This window comes from Sturnus vulgaris, chromosome 11 (assembly GCF_052056855.1).
Source record: "Sturnus vulgaris isolate bStuVul1 chromosome 11, bStuVul1.hap1, whole genome shotgun sequence".
NCBI lineage: Eukaryota > Metazoa > Chordata > Aves > Passeriformes > Sturnidae > Sturnus > Sturnus vulgaris.
The window spans coordinates 21,122,572-21,136,565 of NC_142253.1; positions in this window are offsets into that span (position 1 = coordinate 21,122,572).

The following is a 13,994-nucleotide window of genomic DNA, read 5'->3' on the forward strand; positions in this document are numbered from 1 at the left end:
GGCACCTGCAGCCATGCCCCCCGGGCCGAGCTTTGGGCTCTGAGCTGGCAGCTCCCCCAGGGGGAAAGGTCTTCACCTACCCTCGCCATCTCCCCGAGGCTCATCCAGGAATGTGGGTTGGGAAGCCAGATCACCTTCACCAACAGGTTCATCTGCAAAGGAAGCAGGACAGAGCAGCTCTCAGCACTGCAGGAGGTCCTCAGGCTGCCTGGGGCCAGGCAAAGGCACAAGCACAAGGCACAGCCCCAGGCCCTTCTCTTCTCTCTCTGCTCTTCTCCGTGGCTGCACAAAGCACATGGAAGGAGACAGTGGCATTGCACATGGGAAGAAGATTTAACAGCTAAATCCTTCTTTCTCCCACTGACAGCCGTCCTGTGGGATCATCAGGGCTCCAGAAAGAAGGAGGTCAAGGTTTCCAGAAACCATCAGCCTCCAGAGGAACTTAAGCAAAGTGGCACATGAGCGGGCTTCTGCCACCTTGACACTGATTATTCTGTCAGTAAAGGGACACTGAGAATTTGCCTCCGGCATCTGGGAAAGTCTTCAAACCTCCATTCACCAGCAATTCCCAATAATGCATGCCCTGATCCCCATCTGGAAGGGAGCACAGATCAGAAGCATTTCCATGGTGTACTGGGATCCCCTTCTGCCTTAGGGATCTGGGCACTGCAAGGGGGTTGGGAAAGGCTGTGGGGGCCAGATGTGAATGGACGTGGCCAAAGCTGCAGAGGGGCATGGGGAGCTCTGGGCTGGCTCTGGTCACTCTGCACACTCTTTCCACGTCCTGTGCAACATCCCTGAAGCGCTGTGCCCGCACTGCCAAGCAGCAGAGAGGGCAGCTGAAGGCTCAGCAGGGCTCAGGCCCAGAGGCACAGCAATTACCTCCTGCGACTGTGCCTGGCATCGCCTCCCTTCCTGTAGAAGAGGCTGGAACAGAACCACTGCTTCCTCTGGGAAAACCTTCCTTCTGCACAGCCTCTACTTTCATTTCTGGAGAAAGGAAAAGGGAGCGCTGGATGAGGTGGAGGCATTCCCCACTGGGGAGGTGGCACCTTCAGGAGATGGTGAAAGATGTGGTTCAGGATCAGGAAAATGGCCAGGCTCTTGGAGCTGGGCCAGAGCACTCCCTCACTGAAACACCCGCCCTGCTGATCTACCCCAAGACGGGGAAATTGCAGGGGATTTCAGAGTGTGCATGGCCAGTGGGGCATTTTGGGCTCCCAGTCAGCTGATGCCAAAGGCCTTCCTGCAGAGGCTGGGGAGAAGCTGCAGCCAGGCCAAGCAGGGAAACAGCCCTGCAGGGTGTGAGAGCTGCAGCGAGGCAGCCAGGCTGCCATGGATCCCTTCCCGCTGTGCCAGGTATGGCGTGTCCAGATGTGCAGAGAAAGCCCCTGGGTTGTGAGTCTCAGGAGGAGGCTGAGGGAAATGGAACCCCCTTGTTTTCCCTGCAGCACCTCTATCAGCATTTGCCTCATGACTTCTAATGGCTCCAGGGTTTTCCTGTCTGCCATGTGTTTGCTGTTTTCTGTTGGAGGACCTTAACAGAAAGTAGTTCCATTTCCCAGGAGTGGATCCCACAAAAGCAGTGCTCAGCCTGTGGGGTCAGCAGTGACGCACTACTCACCCCTATGACGGGAGCTGAGCTTGTGAGCGACATCCAGGCCAGGAGCTGAAGAAGCCCTCCCTGCAGACACACCCGTAACTGAAAAGCCAAAGAAACTTCAGTCACCTGGTTCTTGGCAGCCTGTCAATAATTATTTCTTGGTGGGACAGTGAGAACTTACCTGCAGGAGGTCCAGAGGGCTTCAGAACAACTTCATAGCGCCACGTCATGGGAGGAGCCTTGCCAGCAACCCCATCTAGAAGCAAACCAAGATGAGAAGAGTTTCCATTGTGCACCAGGCCTGGCTGTGGCCCTGGGCTCACGGCAGGGCTCCTGCTCGGGGCTGCTCCTGTGCCTTGGGCCTCTGGGCACTCAGGGCAGCTGTGGGAGGAGCTGCAGTGGGAGGGACCTTGGTGCACGAGTCCCATTTCCCAGGGGCTGGGAAGGAACGAGCTCCGGAGGCCTCGAAGCCGAGGTGCCTCCAGCTGTGGCTGCTGCCGGGCCGTGCAAGGGCAGGCTCTGGGGGAAGAGCTGCTGCCACACAGCCCTGCCCAGGGCTGAGCCTGGCACAGCAATTACCTCCTGTGCCTGTACCCGTGCCTGGCATCGCCTTTCTTCTTGACGCAGAGGCTGCCGATGAGTGACTGCTTCCACTGGGAAATGCTGCCTTCCACAGAAGCTCTATGTCCAGATCTTACGGAGAAAGGAAGAGAGATAGTTGGATCAGATGGAACTGTTCCCTATTTGGGTGCTGGCATCTTCAGGAGGCAATACTTGTCAACAATATGGACAAGGCTCAGGAAAAGGCCCAGGCTCTTGGGGCAGTGACAGGGCTCTCTCTTGTCCAAATCACCACCTCTCCTGATCTACCCTGAGACCAGGAAATTGCAGGGGATCTCAGGGTGTGCAAGGCCTATGGGGCACTTTGGGCTCCCAGTCAGCTGATGTCAAAGGCCTTCCTGCAGAGGCTGGGGAGAAACTGAGGCCAGGCCGGGCTGTGAAAATGCCCTGCAGGGCGTGACAGCAGCAGTGGGGCAGCCAGGCTGCCATGGATCCCTTCCCTCTTCGCCGGGTATAGTGTGTCCAGATGTGGAAAGAAAGACCCGGGCTGCTGAATCTCAAAAAAAGGCTGAAGGAAGTGCTCCCACCTTGTCTTCTCTGCATCATTTGTTTCAGTATTTTCTGCATGTCTTCTGATGGTTCTTGGGATTTCTTGTCTGCTCTGTCCGGGATCTTTCCCGTCGGAGGACCTTAGAGCAACAGAGTTCCATTTCCCAGCAGTGGATCCCACAAAAGCAGTGCTCGGCCTGTGGGGTCAGCAGGGACACACTACTCACCCCTGCGATGGGAGCCGGGCTTGCCTGCTGGAACCAGCACAGGAGCTGGAGAAATGCTCCCTGCAGACACACCTGTAACTCAACAGCCACAGAAGCTTCTGTCATCTCTGCTGCTCTGCACGGGCAGCCCTGAGCTGCAGGAGCAGTGAGGGGGAATTGCACAGGGCGAGGGCACACACGCGCACGGCTCTGTCCTGGCACCTGCAGCCATGCCCCCCCGGTCGAGCTTTGGGCTCTGAGCTGGCAGCTTCCCCAGGGGGAAAGGTCTTCACCTACCCTCGCCATCTCCCCGAGGCTCATCCAGGAATGTGGGTTGGGAAGCCAGATCACCTTCACCAACAGGTTCATCTGCAAAGGAAGCAGGACAGAGCAGCTCTCAGCACTGCAGGAGATCCTCAGGCTGCCTGGGACCTGCGAGGAGGCGTGCAAAGCACAGCCCCGGGGCATAGTCCTGGGCCCTTCCCTTCCCTCTCTGCTCTTCTCCGTGGCTGCAGAGAGCACATGGAAGGAGACAGTGGCATTGCACGTGGCAAGAGGATGTACAGTTAAATGCTCCTTCCTCCCACTGACTGTGATCCTGTGGGATCATCAGGGCTCCAGAAGGGAGCAGGGCAATGTTTCCAGAAACCATCAACCTTGATTTGATCTTAAGGGAAATGGCACATGTATGAGCTCTTGCCACAGTGACACTGCTTATTCTATCCGGAAAGGGCCATTGAGAACTTGCCTCCAGCATTCTCCGCGAATTTTAAGCCAGATTCCACCAGGGCTTCCAGGTAATCCATGTCACGATCCCAGTCTAGAAGGGAGCACAGGTCAGAAGCATTTCCGTGGTGTGCTGGGATTCCCTTCTGCCTTAGGGAACTGGGCAGTGCAAGGGGCTCGGGTAAGGGTGTGGGAGCCAGATGTGAATGGACATGGCCAACACTGGGTGTTCTCTCCCTCCCACAGAGGAAAGCCTCCCTAAAGCTTTATGGAAAACCATCCCCAAGGCTTCGTGGGGAGAAGGGAGCGCTGTCCTGGGAAAGGGGAGCCAGGCGGCCGGCTCACCTGCTCCCTTCCCTCGCCATGGAGCTGCCTGGGCAGCCCTGGGAGGGAGGGCCACTGCCAGGAGGAGCAGGAGGAAGAGGCGCAGAGCAAGGGCCATGGTGCCTTGCCCTGTGCCAGTCCCACAGCTCTTGCTGCCGCCGCTGTCCCGACGCCGCTGTCCCAATGTCAGCACCACTGCCGCCGCCGCCGCCGCCGCCGCCGCCGCTGCTGCTGCTGCCGCAACGGTTGTGCTCAAGGACTGACTGCTCGGTGGCTGTGGTGCTGTGCAACCACGGGTCTCTGGGACCTCTGTGACCTCAGAGCCTGCTGTGACCTCAGCCTGCTGTCAGCCCAGAGCCTGCTGTGACCTCATGGCCTTAGCTGTGCCCCCAGAGCGTACCGCCATCTGTACGAATGGGCTGCCCTGACTGTAAATGGTTTGCTTCATCAAAGGCCATTGCTTAGCAAAACCTTTTGTTTTGCCTGCTGACACTGCTGGTCAGGCTGTGTTCCTGGAGATGCTCCTGATGGCTTCCTGTAGCAATGGGGAGCAAAGAGACACCTACCCCCTTATGCGTCCCACAGAGATCACTTTATTATAGAAATCACCCCCCTTTTATACCTTTCATCTCAATGAGACAAAACCAAAACTTTAGAGAAGATGGGCACCCATTGGCTGGCTCAGCTGCCGTCTGCCCATGCGTCTTTTTCCCCAGTCTGCTCCCCATTCATACGCTGTCCACACGTTCCTCCTCATTCCTGCCTCTCACTTCTCAGCCAACTTCCAGCCGTCCAGCCTGCAGCTGAGCCTTCCCCACAGGGATTTCTGCTGAACATAACCCTTAGCAACTTGAACAATTACAATCCCATATCCCACAGCTTCCCTCTTTTCCTGGGCATGCTGCTGGTGGAGGTCCAGGCGCAGATGATGCCACTGAAGGAGATGTGCCCTCAGCCCAGGGATGCTCAGCATGGGCTCCCCCAGCCCCTCGGGGCCCCGCTGCTGGTCACAGCAGCCCCTGCCTGGCTCCTGCCTGCCCGCACCGTGGGCATCCATGGCTGCTCCTGGACATGGAGCTCAGCCAGTGCTGCTGCCGTGTGGGCTTTGCTGGTGGTACTACTCGGACACTGGGGTGACAGCTCCATCGCTCCATCTCTTTATTGGAACAGAAGAATGGGCCATCACCTACCCCTGGGGGGGGGGGGGGGGGAGGGGGGGGTTCACCTTCAGTGTTGTTTAGAGGGTAGGGCCAGGGGGCTTAGGGGGCTGGGTTGATGCTGGGGTCTCTAGAAGAACATGGGAATGAGCTGGGACGGGGCAGAGGGAGATCAAAAAAGGGAGTGAAGGCAGCTTGGGGATACCCATGGGGAGAAGAGATGGCAGGGGGATCTAGAGGGTCACAGGAGGTTCCCTCATAGATGGCCATTTTGGGGTCTTCTTCTCAGAGCTCCTGTAAGGGCTGCCCAGGAGCCCTCTGCTGGAGGAGCTGCTCCATTGGTCCGAGCGCCAGGTGTAGCCTCCAGCTTTCATCTGCTGTCCAGAGGCGCTCCTGTGGAGAGAGGAGTGTCTGAGGCCCCAGCTGCCGCTGGCACACAGGGACCCTCCTGCACAGCAGGGCCCAGAGCTGGCAAGGCTCCCCAGCACGGCTGGAGCTGCTGGCACACCTTGGCCCAGCTGGACAGCTGCCCCTCAAGGCCCCGGCCAGCAGGGGATGGCTCTGGGCAGGGTCCCTGGCCAGGAGCGGGCCCCAGAGCGCGTCTGCCTTCCAAGGGCAATCTGGTCCCTGCTCTTTCTCCTCCCCGCCTTGCTTTGCCTCTGCCCGCTGCTCCTGGGGCTGCTCTTGGCCCCGCAGCCTCAGTGGGAGCCAGCACTGGCTGCAGCCCCAGTGGGCTCCCCTGGACAAGGCCCAGCAATGAAGAGGCCAATGAAAGCACCGGGCAGCAGCAGAACCCTCAGCAGAGTTATGTGGACAACCACTGACCAGCCACAATTCTACAGCAACTCACTGAGAATGGTTCCTGTCTACAAGCAGCCATCCAATGAAGCTGTCTGAGGGGAAGAGCAACAAAACACTCACCGTTTTCTCTTCCAGCAATACCAGATTCCAACAGAGCACAACATGAAGATGAGTGCCCCAGCAGCCACGATGGCCATTAACTCAAGTAAACAGCGTGTTCCGTGACAGACACCGCTTCCAATGCCCTTCTGGGAATCGGGAACACGTGTTGAGGTGCCGGCTGCATCTGTGAGAGCAATGGGGAGCGTGAGCCCGGGCTCTGCTCCACTGCTGAGCTGGCAGCTCGCTGGACACGGCCAGGATGTTGTCTGCTTCCCCCAGAGCTGGGGCCTGCAGGCACCTTGGCACCCCTTGGCACAGGCTGTGCCACCCAACAAAGCCCAGAGGGCCGGGAGGAGAGCCCGGGGATGGCGCAGCTGCTTGGGCAGTCGCTCCTTCCAGGGAGCCGGGCCCACCCATCCCTGAGCAGCCAGTGCCAGCCCCGACCCTGCCTGCCCCGTGACAGCTCCCCCAGCCCAAGGGGACAGAGTCAGGGCCCTGTCAGGACACAGGGCAGCCCCTGCCCAGCCGGGAGTCAGGGCTGGCTGTGGCCGTGGGCTCACAACAGGGCTCCCGCTCGGGGCTGCTCCTGTGCCTTGGGCCTCTGGGCACTCAGGGCAGCTGTGGGAGGAGCTGCAGTGGGAGGGACCTTGGTGCACGAGTCCCATTTCCCAGGGGCTGGGAAGGAACGAGCTCCGGAGGCCTCGAAGCCGAGGCGCCTCCAGCTTTGGCTGCTGCCGGGCCGTGCAAGGGCAGGCTCTGGGGGAAGAGCTGCTGCCACACAGCCCTGCCCAGGGCTGAGCCTGGCACAGCAATTACCTCCTGTGCATGTGCCCGTGCCTGGCATTGCTTTCCCTCCTGGAGTAGAGGCTGGAAGTGAGCCACTGCTTCCTCCTTGAAGTGGCTCCTTCTGCATAGACTTTTGGTCTATCATTTGAGAAAGAAAAAGGACGTTGGATCAGATGGAAACAATCCCCAATAGAGAGCTGTCATCTTCAGGAGGCAATGCTTGGCAAAGTGGCAGGTAAAGATCAGGAAAATGCACAGACTCTTGAGGCTGACCAGAGCACTCCCTCCTCTAAACTGCAAGCCCTCTTGAATGCCAGGAGACCGGGAAATTGCAGGGGATCTCAGGGAGTGCATGGCCCGTGGGGCAGTTTGGGCTCCCTGTCAGCTGAGGCCAAAGGCCTTCCTGCAGAGGCTGGGGAGAAGCTGCAGCCAGGCTAGGCTGGGAAACAGCCCTGTAGGGTGTGACAGCAGCAGTGGGGCAGCAAGGCTGCCATGGATCCCTTCCCACTGTGCTGGGCACAGCGGGGAAAGATGTGCAGAGAAAGCCCCCGGCTGCTGAGTCTCACGAGAAGGCTGAAGAAAATGCACCCACCTTGTCCTCCCTGCATTTCCTTCTGTGTTTGTCTCAGGAATACATCTGAGTCAAGAGATTTTTTGGCTCCAGTATCTTGGGTCTTTCCTTTTGGAGGACCTTAAGAGAAACAAGTTCCATTTTCCAGGAGTGGATCCCACAAAAGCAGTGCTCGGCCTGTGGGGTCAGCAGGGACACACTACTCACCCCTGCGATGGGAGCCGGGCTTGCCTGCAGCAGCCAGGCCAGGAGTTGGAGAAATGCTCCCTGCAGACACACCTGTAACTCAACAGCCACAGAAGCTTCTGTCACCTCTGCTGCTCTGCACGGGCAGCCCTGAGCTGCAAGAGCAGTGAGGGGGAATTGCACAGGGCGAGGGCACACACGCGCACGGCTCTGTCCTGGCACCTGCAGCCATGCCCCCCCGGTCGAGCTTTGGGCTCTGAGCTGGCAGCTTCCCCAGGGGGAAAGGTCTTCACCTACCCTCGCCATCTCCCCGAGGCTCATCCAGGAATGTGGGTTGGGAAGCCAGATCACCTTCACCAACAGGTTCATCTGCAAAGGAAGCAGGACAGAGCAGCTCTCAGCACTGCAGGAGATCCTCAGGCTGCCTGGGACCTGCGAGGAGGCGTGCAAAGCACAGCCCCGGGGCATAGTCCTGGGCCCTTCCCTTCCCTCTCTGCTCTTCTCCGTGGCTGCAGAGAGCACATGGAAGGAGACAGTGGCATTGCACGTGGCAAGAGGATGTACAGTTAAATGCTCCTTCCTCCCACTGACTGTGATCCTGTGGGATCATCAGGGCTCCAGAAGGGAGCAGGGCAATGTTTCCAGAAACCATCAACCTTGATTTGATCTTAAGGGAAATGGCACATGTATGAGCTCTTGCCACAGTGACACTGCTTATTCTATCCGGAAAGGGCCATTGAGAACTTGCCTCCAGCATTCTCTGCGAATTTTAAGCCAGATTCCACCAGGGCTTCCAGGTAATCCATGTCACGATCCCAGTCTAGAAGGGAGCACAGGTCAGAAGCATTTCCCTGGTGTGTTGGGATTCCCTTCTGCCTTAGGGGACTGGGCAGTGCAAGGGGCTCGGGTAAGGGTGTGAGAGCCAGATGGGAATGGACATGGCCAAAGCTGCAGAGGGGCCTGGGGAGCTCTGGGCTGGCTCCTGGTCACTCTCCACCCTCTTTGCAGGCCCTGTGCAACATCTCTGCACAGGAAATTGGGGCAGCCCAGGGCCCACTGGGTGTTCTCTCTCTTGCCCAGAGGAAACACTCCCTAAAGCCCTGGCGAAAAACTGTAGCAGGCAGTGCCACAACCATGCCTCTGTCCTTCCTGCCCTCCCTCCCTCCCTCCCTCCCTCCCTCTCTCCTTTCCTCTTTTGCCAGGGCCAGCTCCCCCAGCCCAAGGGGTCAGAGTCAGGCCCTGTCAGGACACTCTGGAGCCCTGCTCTCCCCCTCTGCCCTTTCCCCACCATGGTCACCGCTTGCAGCCCCTCCCAGCTTTCGGCCAGTGTCTCCCAGGGAGGGACCCCAGCAGGAGTGCTCAGTACCCGAGTGCCCTGAGCCTGCTCAGGATAATTCCTCTGGGCTGTGCCCGTCTTGTCCGGGCTGCGCCCGCACTGCCAAGCAGCAGAGATGGCGGCTGAAGGCTCAGCAGGGCTCAGGCCCAGAGGCACAGCAATTACCTCCTGTGACTGTGCCTGGCATCGCTTTCCTTCCTGCAGCAGAGACACTGCTTCCTCCAGGGAATGCTGCCTTCAGCACAGCTTCTACATCCACTTCAGGAGGAAGGAAAAAGGACAGCTGGATGAGATGGAGCCATTCCCCATTGGGGAGGTGGAACCTTCAGGACGCAATGCTTGTGCAACACATTGATAAGGATCAGGAAAATGCCCAGGCCCTTGGAGCTGGGCCAGGGCCCTTCCTTCTCCGAACATCTGCCCTTTCTGATCAACCCCGAGACAGGCAATTTGCAGGGATTTCAGAGTGTGCAAGGCCCATGGGGCTATTTAGGCTCCCTGTCAGCTGATGCCAAAGGCCTTCCTGCAGAGGCTGGGGAGAAGCTGCAGCCAGGCCAGGCTGGGAAACAGCCCTGCAGGGTGTGAAGACAGCAGTGGGGCAGCCAGGCTGCCATGGATCCCTTCCTGCTGTGGTGGGCACGGCGTGTCCAGATGTGCAGAGAAAGCCCCTGGGTTGTGAGACTCAGGAGGAGGCTGAGGGAAATGCACCCACCTTGTTTTCCCTGCAGCATTTCCTTCAGCATTTGCCTCATGACCTCTAATGGCTCCAGGGTTTTCCTGTCTGCCATGTGTTTGCTGTTTTCTGTTGGAGGACCTTAACAGAAAGTAGTTCCATTTCCCAGGAGTGGATCCCACAAAAGCAGTGCTCAGCCTGTGGGGTCAGCAGTGACCCACTACTCACCCCTACGATGGGAGCTGAGCTTGTGAGCGACATCCAGGCCAGGAGCTGAAGAAGCCCTCCCTGCAGACACACCCGTAACTGAAAAGCCAAAGAAACTTCAGTCACCTGGTTCTTGGCAGCCTGTCAATAATTATTTCTTGGTGGGACAGTGAGAACTTACCTGCAGGAGGTCCAGAGGGCTTCAGAACAACTTCATAGCGCCACGTCATGGGAGGAGCCTTGCCAGCAACCCCATCTAGAAGCAAACCAAGATGAGAAGAGTTTCCATTGTGCACCAGGCCTGGCTGTGGCCCTGGGCTCACGGCAGGGCTCCTGCTCGGGGCTCCTCCTGTGCCTTGGGCCTCTGGGCACTCAGGGCAGCTGTGGGAGCAGCCGCAGCGGGAGGGACCTTGGTGCACGAGTCCCATTTCCCAGGGGCTGGGAAGGAACGAGCTCCGGAGGCCTCGAAGCCGAGGTGCCTCCAGCTGTGGCTGCTGCCGGGCCGTGCAAGGGCAGGCTCTGGGGGAAGAGCTGCTGCCACACAGCCCTGCCCAGGGCTGAGCCTGGCACAGCAATTACCTCCTGTGCCTGTACCCGTGCCTGGCATCGCCTTTCTTCTTGACGCAGAGGCTGCCGATGAGTGACTGCTTCCACTGGGAAATGCTGCCTTCCACAGAAGCTCTATGTCCAGGTCTTACGGAGAAAGGAAGAGAGATAGTTGGATCAGATGGAACTGTTCCCTATTTGGGTGCTGGCATCTTCAGGAAGCAATACTTGTCAACAATATGGACAAGGCTCAGGAAAAGGCCCAGGCTCTTGGGGCAGTGACAGGGCTCTCTCTTGTCCAAATCACCACCTCTCCTGATCTACCCTGAGACCAGGAAATTGCAGGGGATCTCAGGGTGTGCAAGGCCTATGGGGCACTTTGGGCTCCCAGTCAGCTGATGTCAAAGGCCTTCCTGCAGAGGCTGGGGAGAAGCTGCAGCCAGGCCGGGCTGTGAAAAAGCCCCGCAGGGCGTGACAGCAGCAGTGGGGCAGCGAGGCTGCCATGGATCCCTTCCCTCTTCGCCGGGTATAGTGTGTCCAGATGTGGAAAGAAAGACCCGGGCTGCTGAATCTCAAAAAAAGGCTGAAGGAAGTGCTCCCACCTTGTCTTCTCTGCATCATTTGTTTCAGTATTTTCTGCATGTCTTCTGATGGTTCTTGGGATTTCTTGTCTGCTCTGTTCGGGATCTTTCCCGTCGGAGGACCTTAGAGCAACAGAGTTCCATTTCCCAGCAGTGGATCCCACAAAAGCAGTGCTCGGCCTGTGGGGTCAGCAGGGACACACTACTCACCCCTGCGATGGGAGCCGGGCTTGCCTGCTGGAACCAGCACAGGAGCTGGAGAAATGCTCCCTGCAGACACACCTGTAACTCAACAGCCACAGAAGCTTCTGTCATCTCTGCTGCTCTGCACGGGCAGCCCTGAGCTGCAGGAGCAGTGAGGGGGAATTGCACAGGGCGAGGGCACACACGCGCACGGCTCTGTCCTGGCACCTGCAGCCATGCCCCCCCGGTCGAGCTTTGGGCTCTGAGCTGGCAGCTTCCCCAGGGGGAAAGGTCTTCACCTACCCTCGCCATCTCCCCGAGGCTCATCCAGGAATGTGGGTTGGGAAGCCAGATCACCTTCACCAACAGGTTCATCTGCAAAGGAAGCAGGACAGAGCAGCTCTCAGCACTGCAGGAGGTCCTCAGGCTGCCTGGGGCCAGGCAAAGGCACAAGCACAAGGCACAGCCCCAGGCCCTTCCCTTCTCTCTCTGCTCTTCTCCGTGGCTGCACAAAGCACATGGAAGGAGACAGTGGCATTGCACATGGGAAGAAGATTTAACAGCTAAATCCTTCTTTCTCCCACTGACAGCCGTCCTGTGGGATCATCAGGGCTCCAGAAAGAAGGAGGTCAAGGTTTCCAGAAACCATCAGCCTCCAGAGGAACTTAAGCAAAGTGGCACATGAGCGGGCTTCTGCCACCTTGACACTGATTATTCTGTCAGTAAAGGGACACTGAGAATTTGCCTCCGGCATCTGGGAAAGTCTTCAAACCTCCATTCACCAGCAATTCCCAATAATGCATGCCCTGATCCCCATCTGGAAGGGAGCACAGATCAGAAGCATTTCCATGGTGTACTGGGATCCCCTTCTGCCTTAGGGATCTGGGCACTGCAAGGGGGTTGGGAAAGGCTGTGGGGGCCAGATGTGAATGGACGTGGCCAAAGCTGCAGAGGGGCATGGGGAGCTCTGGGCTGGCTCTGGTCACTCTGCACACTCTTTCCACGTCCTGTGCAACATCCCTGAAGCGCTGTGCCCGCACTGCCAAGCAGCAGAGAGGGCAGCTGAAGGCTCAGCAGGGCTCAGGCCCAGAGGCACAGCAATTACCTCCTGCGACTGTGCCTGGCATCGCCTCCCTTCCTGTAGAAGAGGCTGGAACAGAACCACTGCTTCCTCTGGGAAAACCTTCCTTCTGCACAGCCTCTACTTTCATTTCTGGAGAAAGGAAAAGGGAGCGCTGGATGAGGTGGAGGCATTCCCCACTGGGGAGGTGGCACCTTCAGGAGATGGTGAAAGATGTGGTTCAGGATCAGGAAAATGGCCAGGCTCTTGGAGCTGGGCCAGAGCACTCCCTCACTGAAACACCCGCCCTGCTGATCTACCCCAAGACCGGGAAATTGCAGGGGATTTCAGAGTGTGCATGGCCAGTGGGGCATTTTGGGCTCCCAGTCAGCTGATGCCAAAGGCCTTCCTGCAGAGGCTGGGGAGAAGCTGCAGCCAGGCCAAGCAGGGAAACAGCCCTGCAGGGTGTGAGAGCTGCAGCGAGGCAGCCAGGCTGCCATGGATCCCTTCCCGCTGTGCCAGGTATGGCGTGTCCAGATGTGCAGAGAAAGCCCCTGGGTTGTGAGTCTCAGGAGGAGGCTGAGGGAAATGGAACCCCCTTGTTTTCCCTGCAGCACCTCTTTCAGCATTTGCCTCATGACTTCTAATGGCTCCAGGGTTTTCCTGTCTGCCATGTGTTTGCTGTTTTCTGTTGGAGGACCTTAACAGAAAGTAGTTCCATTTCCCAGGAGTGGATCCCACAAAAGCAGTGCTCGGCCTGTGGGGTCAGCAGGGACACACTACTCACCCCTGCGATGGGAGCCGGGCTTGCCTGCTGGAACCAGCACAGGAGCTGGAGAAATGCTCCCTGCAGACACACCTGTAACTCAACAGCCACAGAAGCTTCTGTCATCTCTGCTGCTCTACACGGGCAGCCCTGAGCTGCAGGAGCAGTGAGGGGGAATTGCACAGGGCGAGGGCACACACGCGCACGGCTCTGTCCTGGCACCTGCAGCCATGCCCCCCCGGTCGAGCTTTGGGCTCTGAGCTGGCAGCTTCCCCGGGGGAAAGGTCTTCACCTACCCTTGCCATCTCCCCGAGGCTCATCCAGGAATGTGGGTTGGGAAGCCAGATCACCTTCACCAACAGGTTCATCTGCAAAGGAAGCAGGACAGAGCAGCTCTCAGCACTGCAGGAGATCCTCAGGCTGCCTGGGACCTGCGAGGAGGCGTGCAAAGCACAGCCCCGGGGCATAGTCCTGGGCCCTTCCCTTCCCTCTCTGCTCTTCTCCGTGGCTGCAGAGAGCACATGGAAGGAGACAGTGGCATTGCACGTGGCAAGAGGATGTACAGTTAAATGCTCCTTCCTCCCACTGACTGTGATCCTGTGGGATCATCAGGGCTCCAGAAGGGAGCAGGGCAATGTTTCCAGAAACCATCAACCTTGATTTGATCTTAAGGGAAATGGCACATGTATGAGCTCTTGCCACAGTGACACTGCTTATTCTATCCGGAAAGGGCCATTGAGAACTTGCCTCCAGCATTCTCCGCGAATTTTAAGCCAGATTCCACCAGGGCTTCCAGGTAATCCATGTCACGATCCCAGTCTAGAAGGGAGCACAGGTCAGAAGCATTTCCGTGGTGTGCTGGGATTCCCTTCTGCCTTAGGGAACTGGGCAGTGCAAGGGGCTCGGGTAAGGGTGTGGGAGCCAGATGTGAATGGACATGGCCAACACTGGGTGTTCTCTCCCTCCCACAGAGGAAAGCCTCCCTAAAGCTTTATGGAAAACCATCCCCAAGGCTTCGTGGGGAGAAGGGAGCGCTGTCCTGGGAAAGGGGAGCCAGGCGGCCGGCTCAC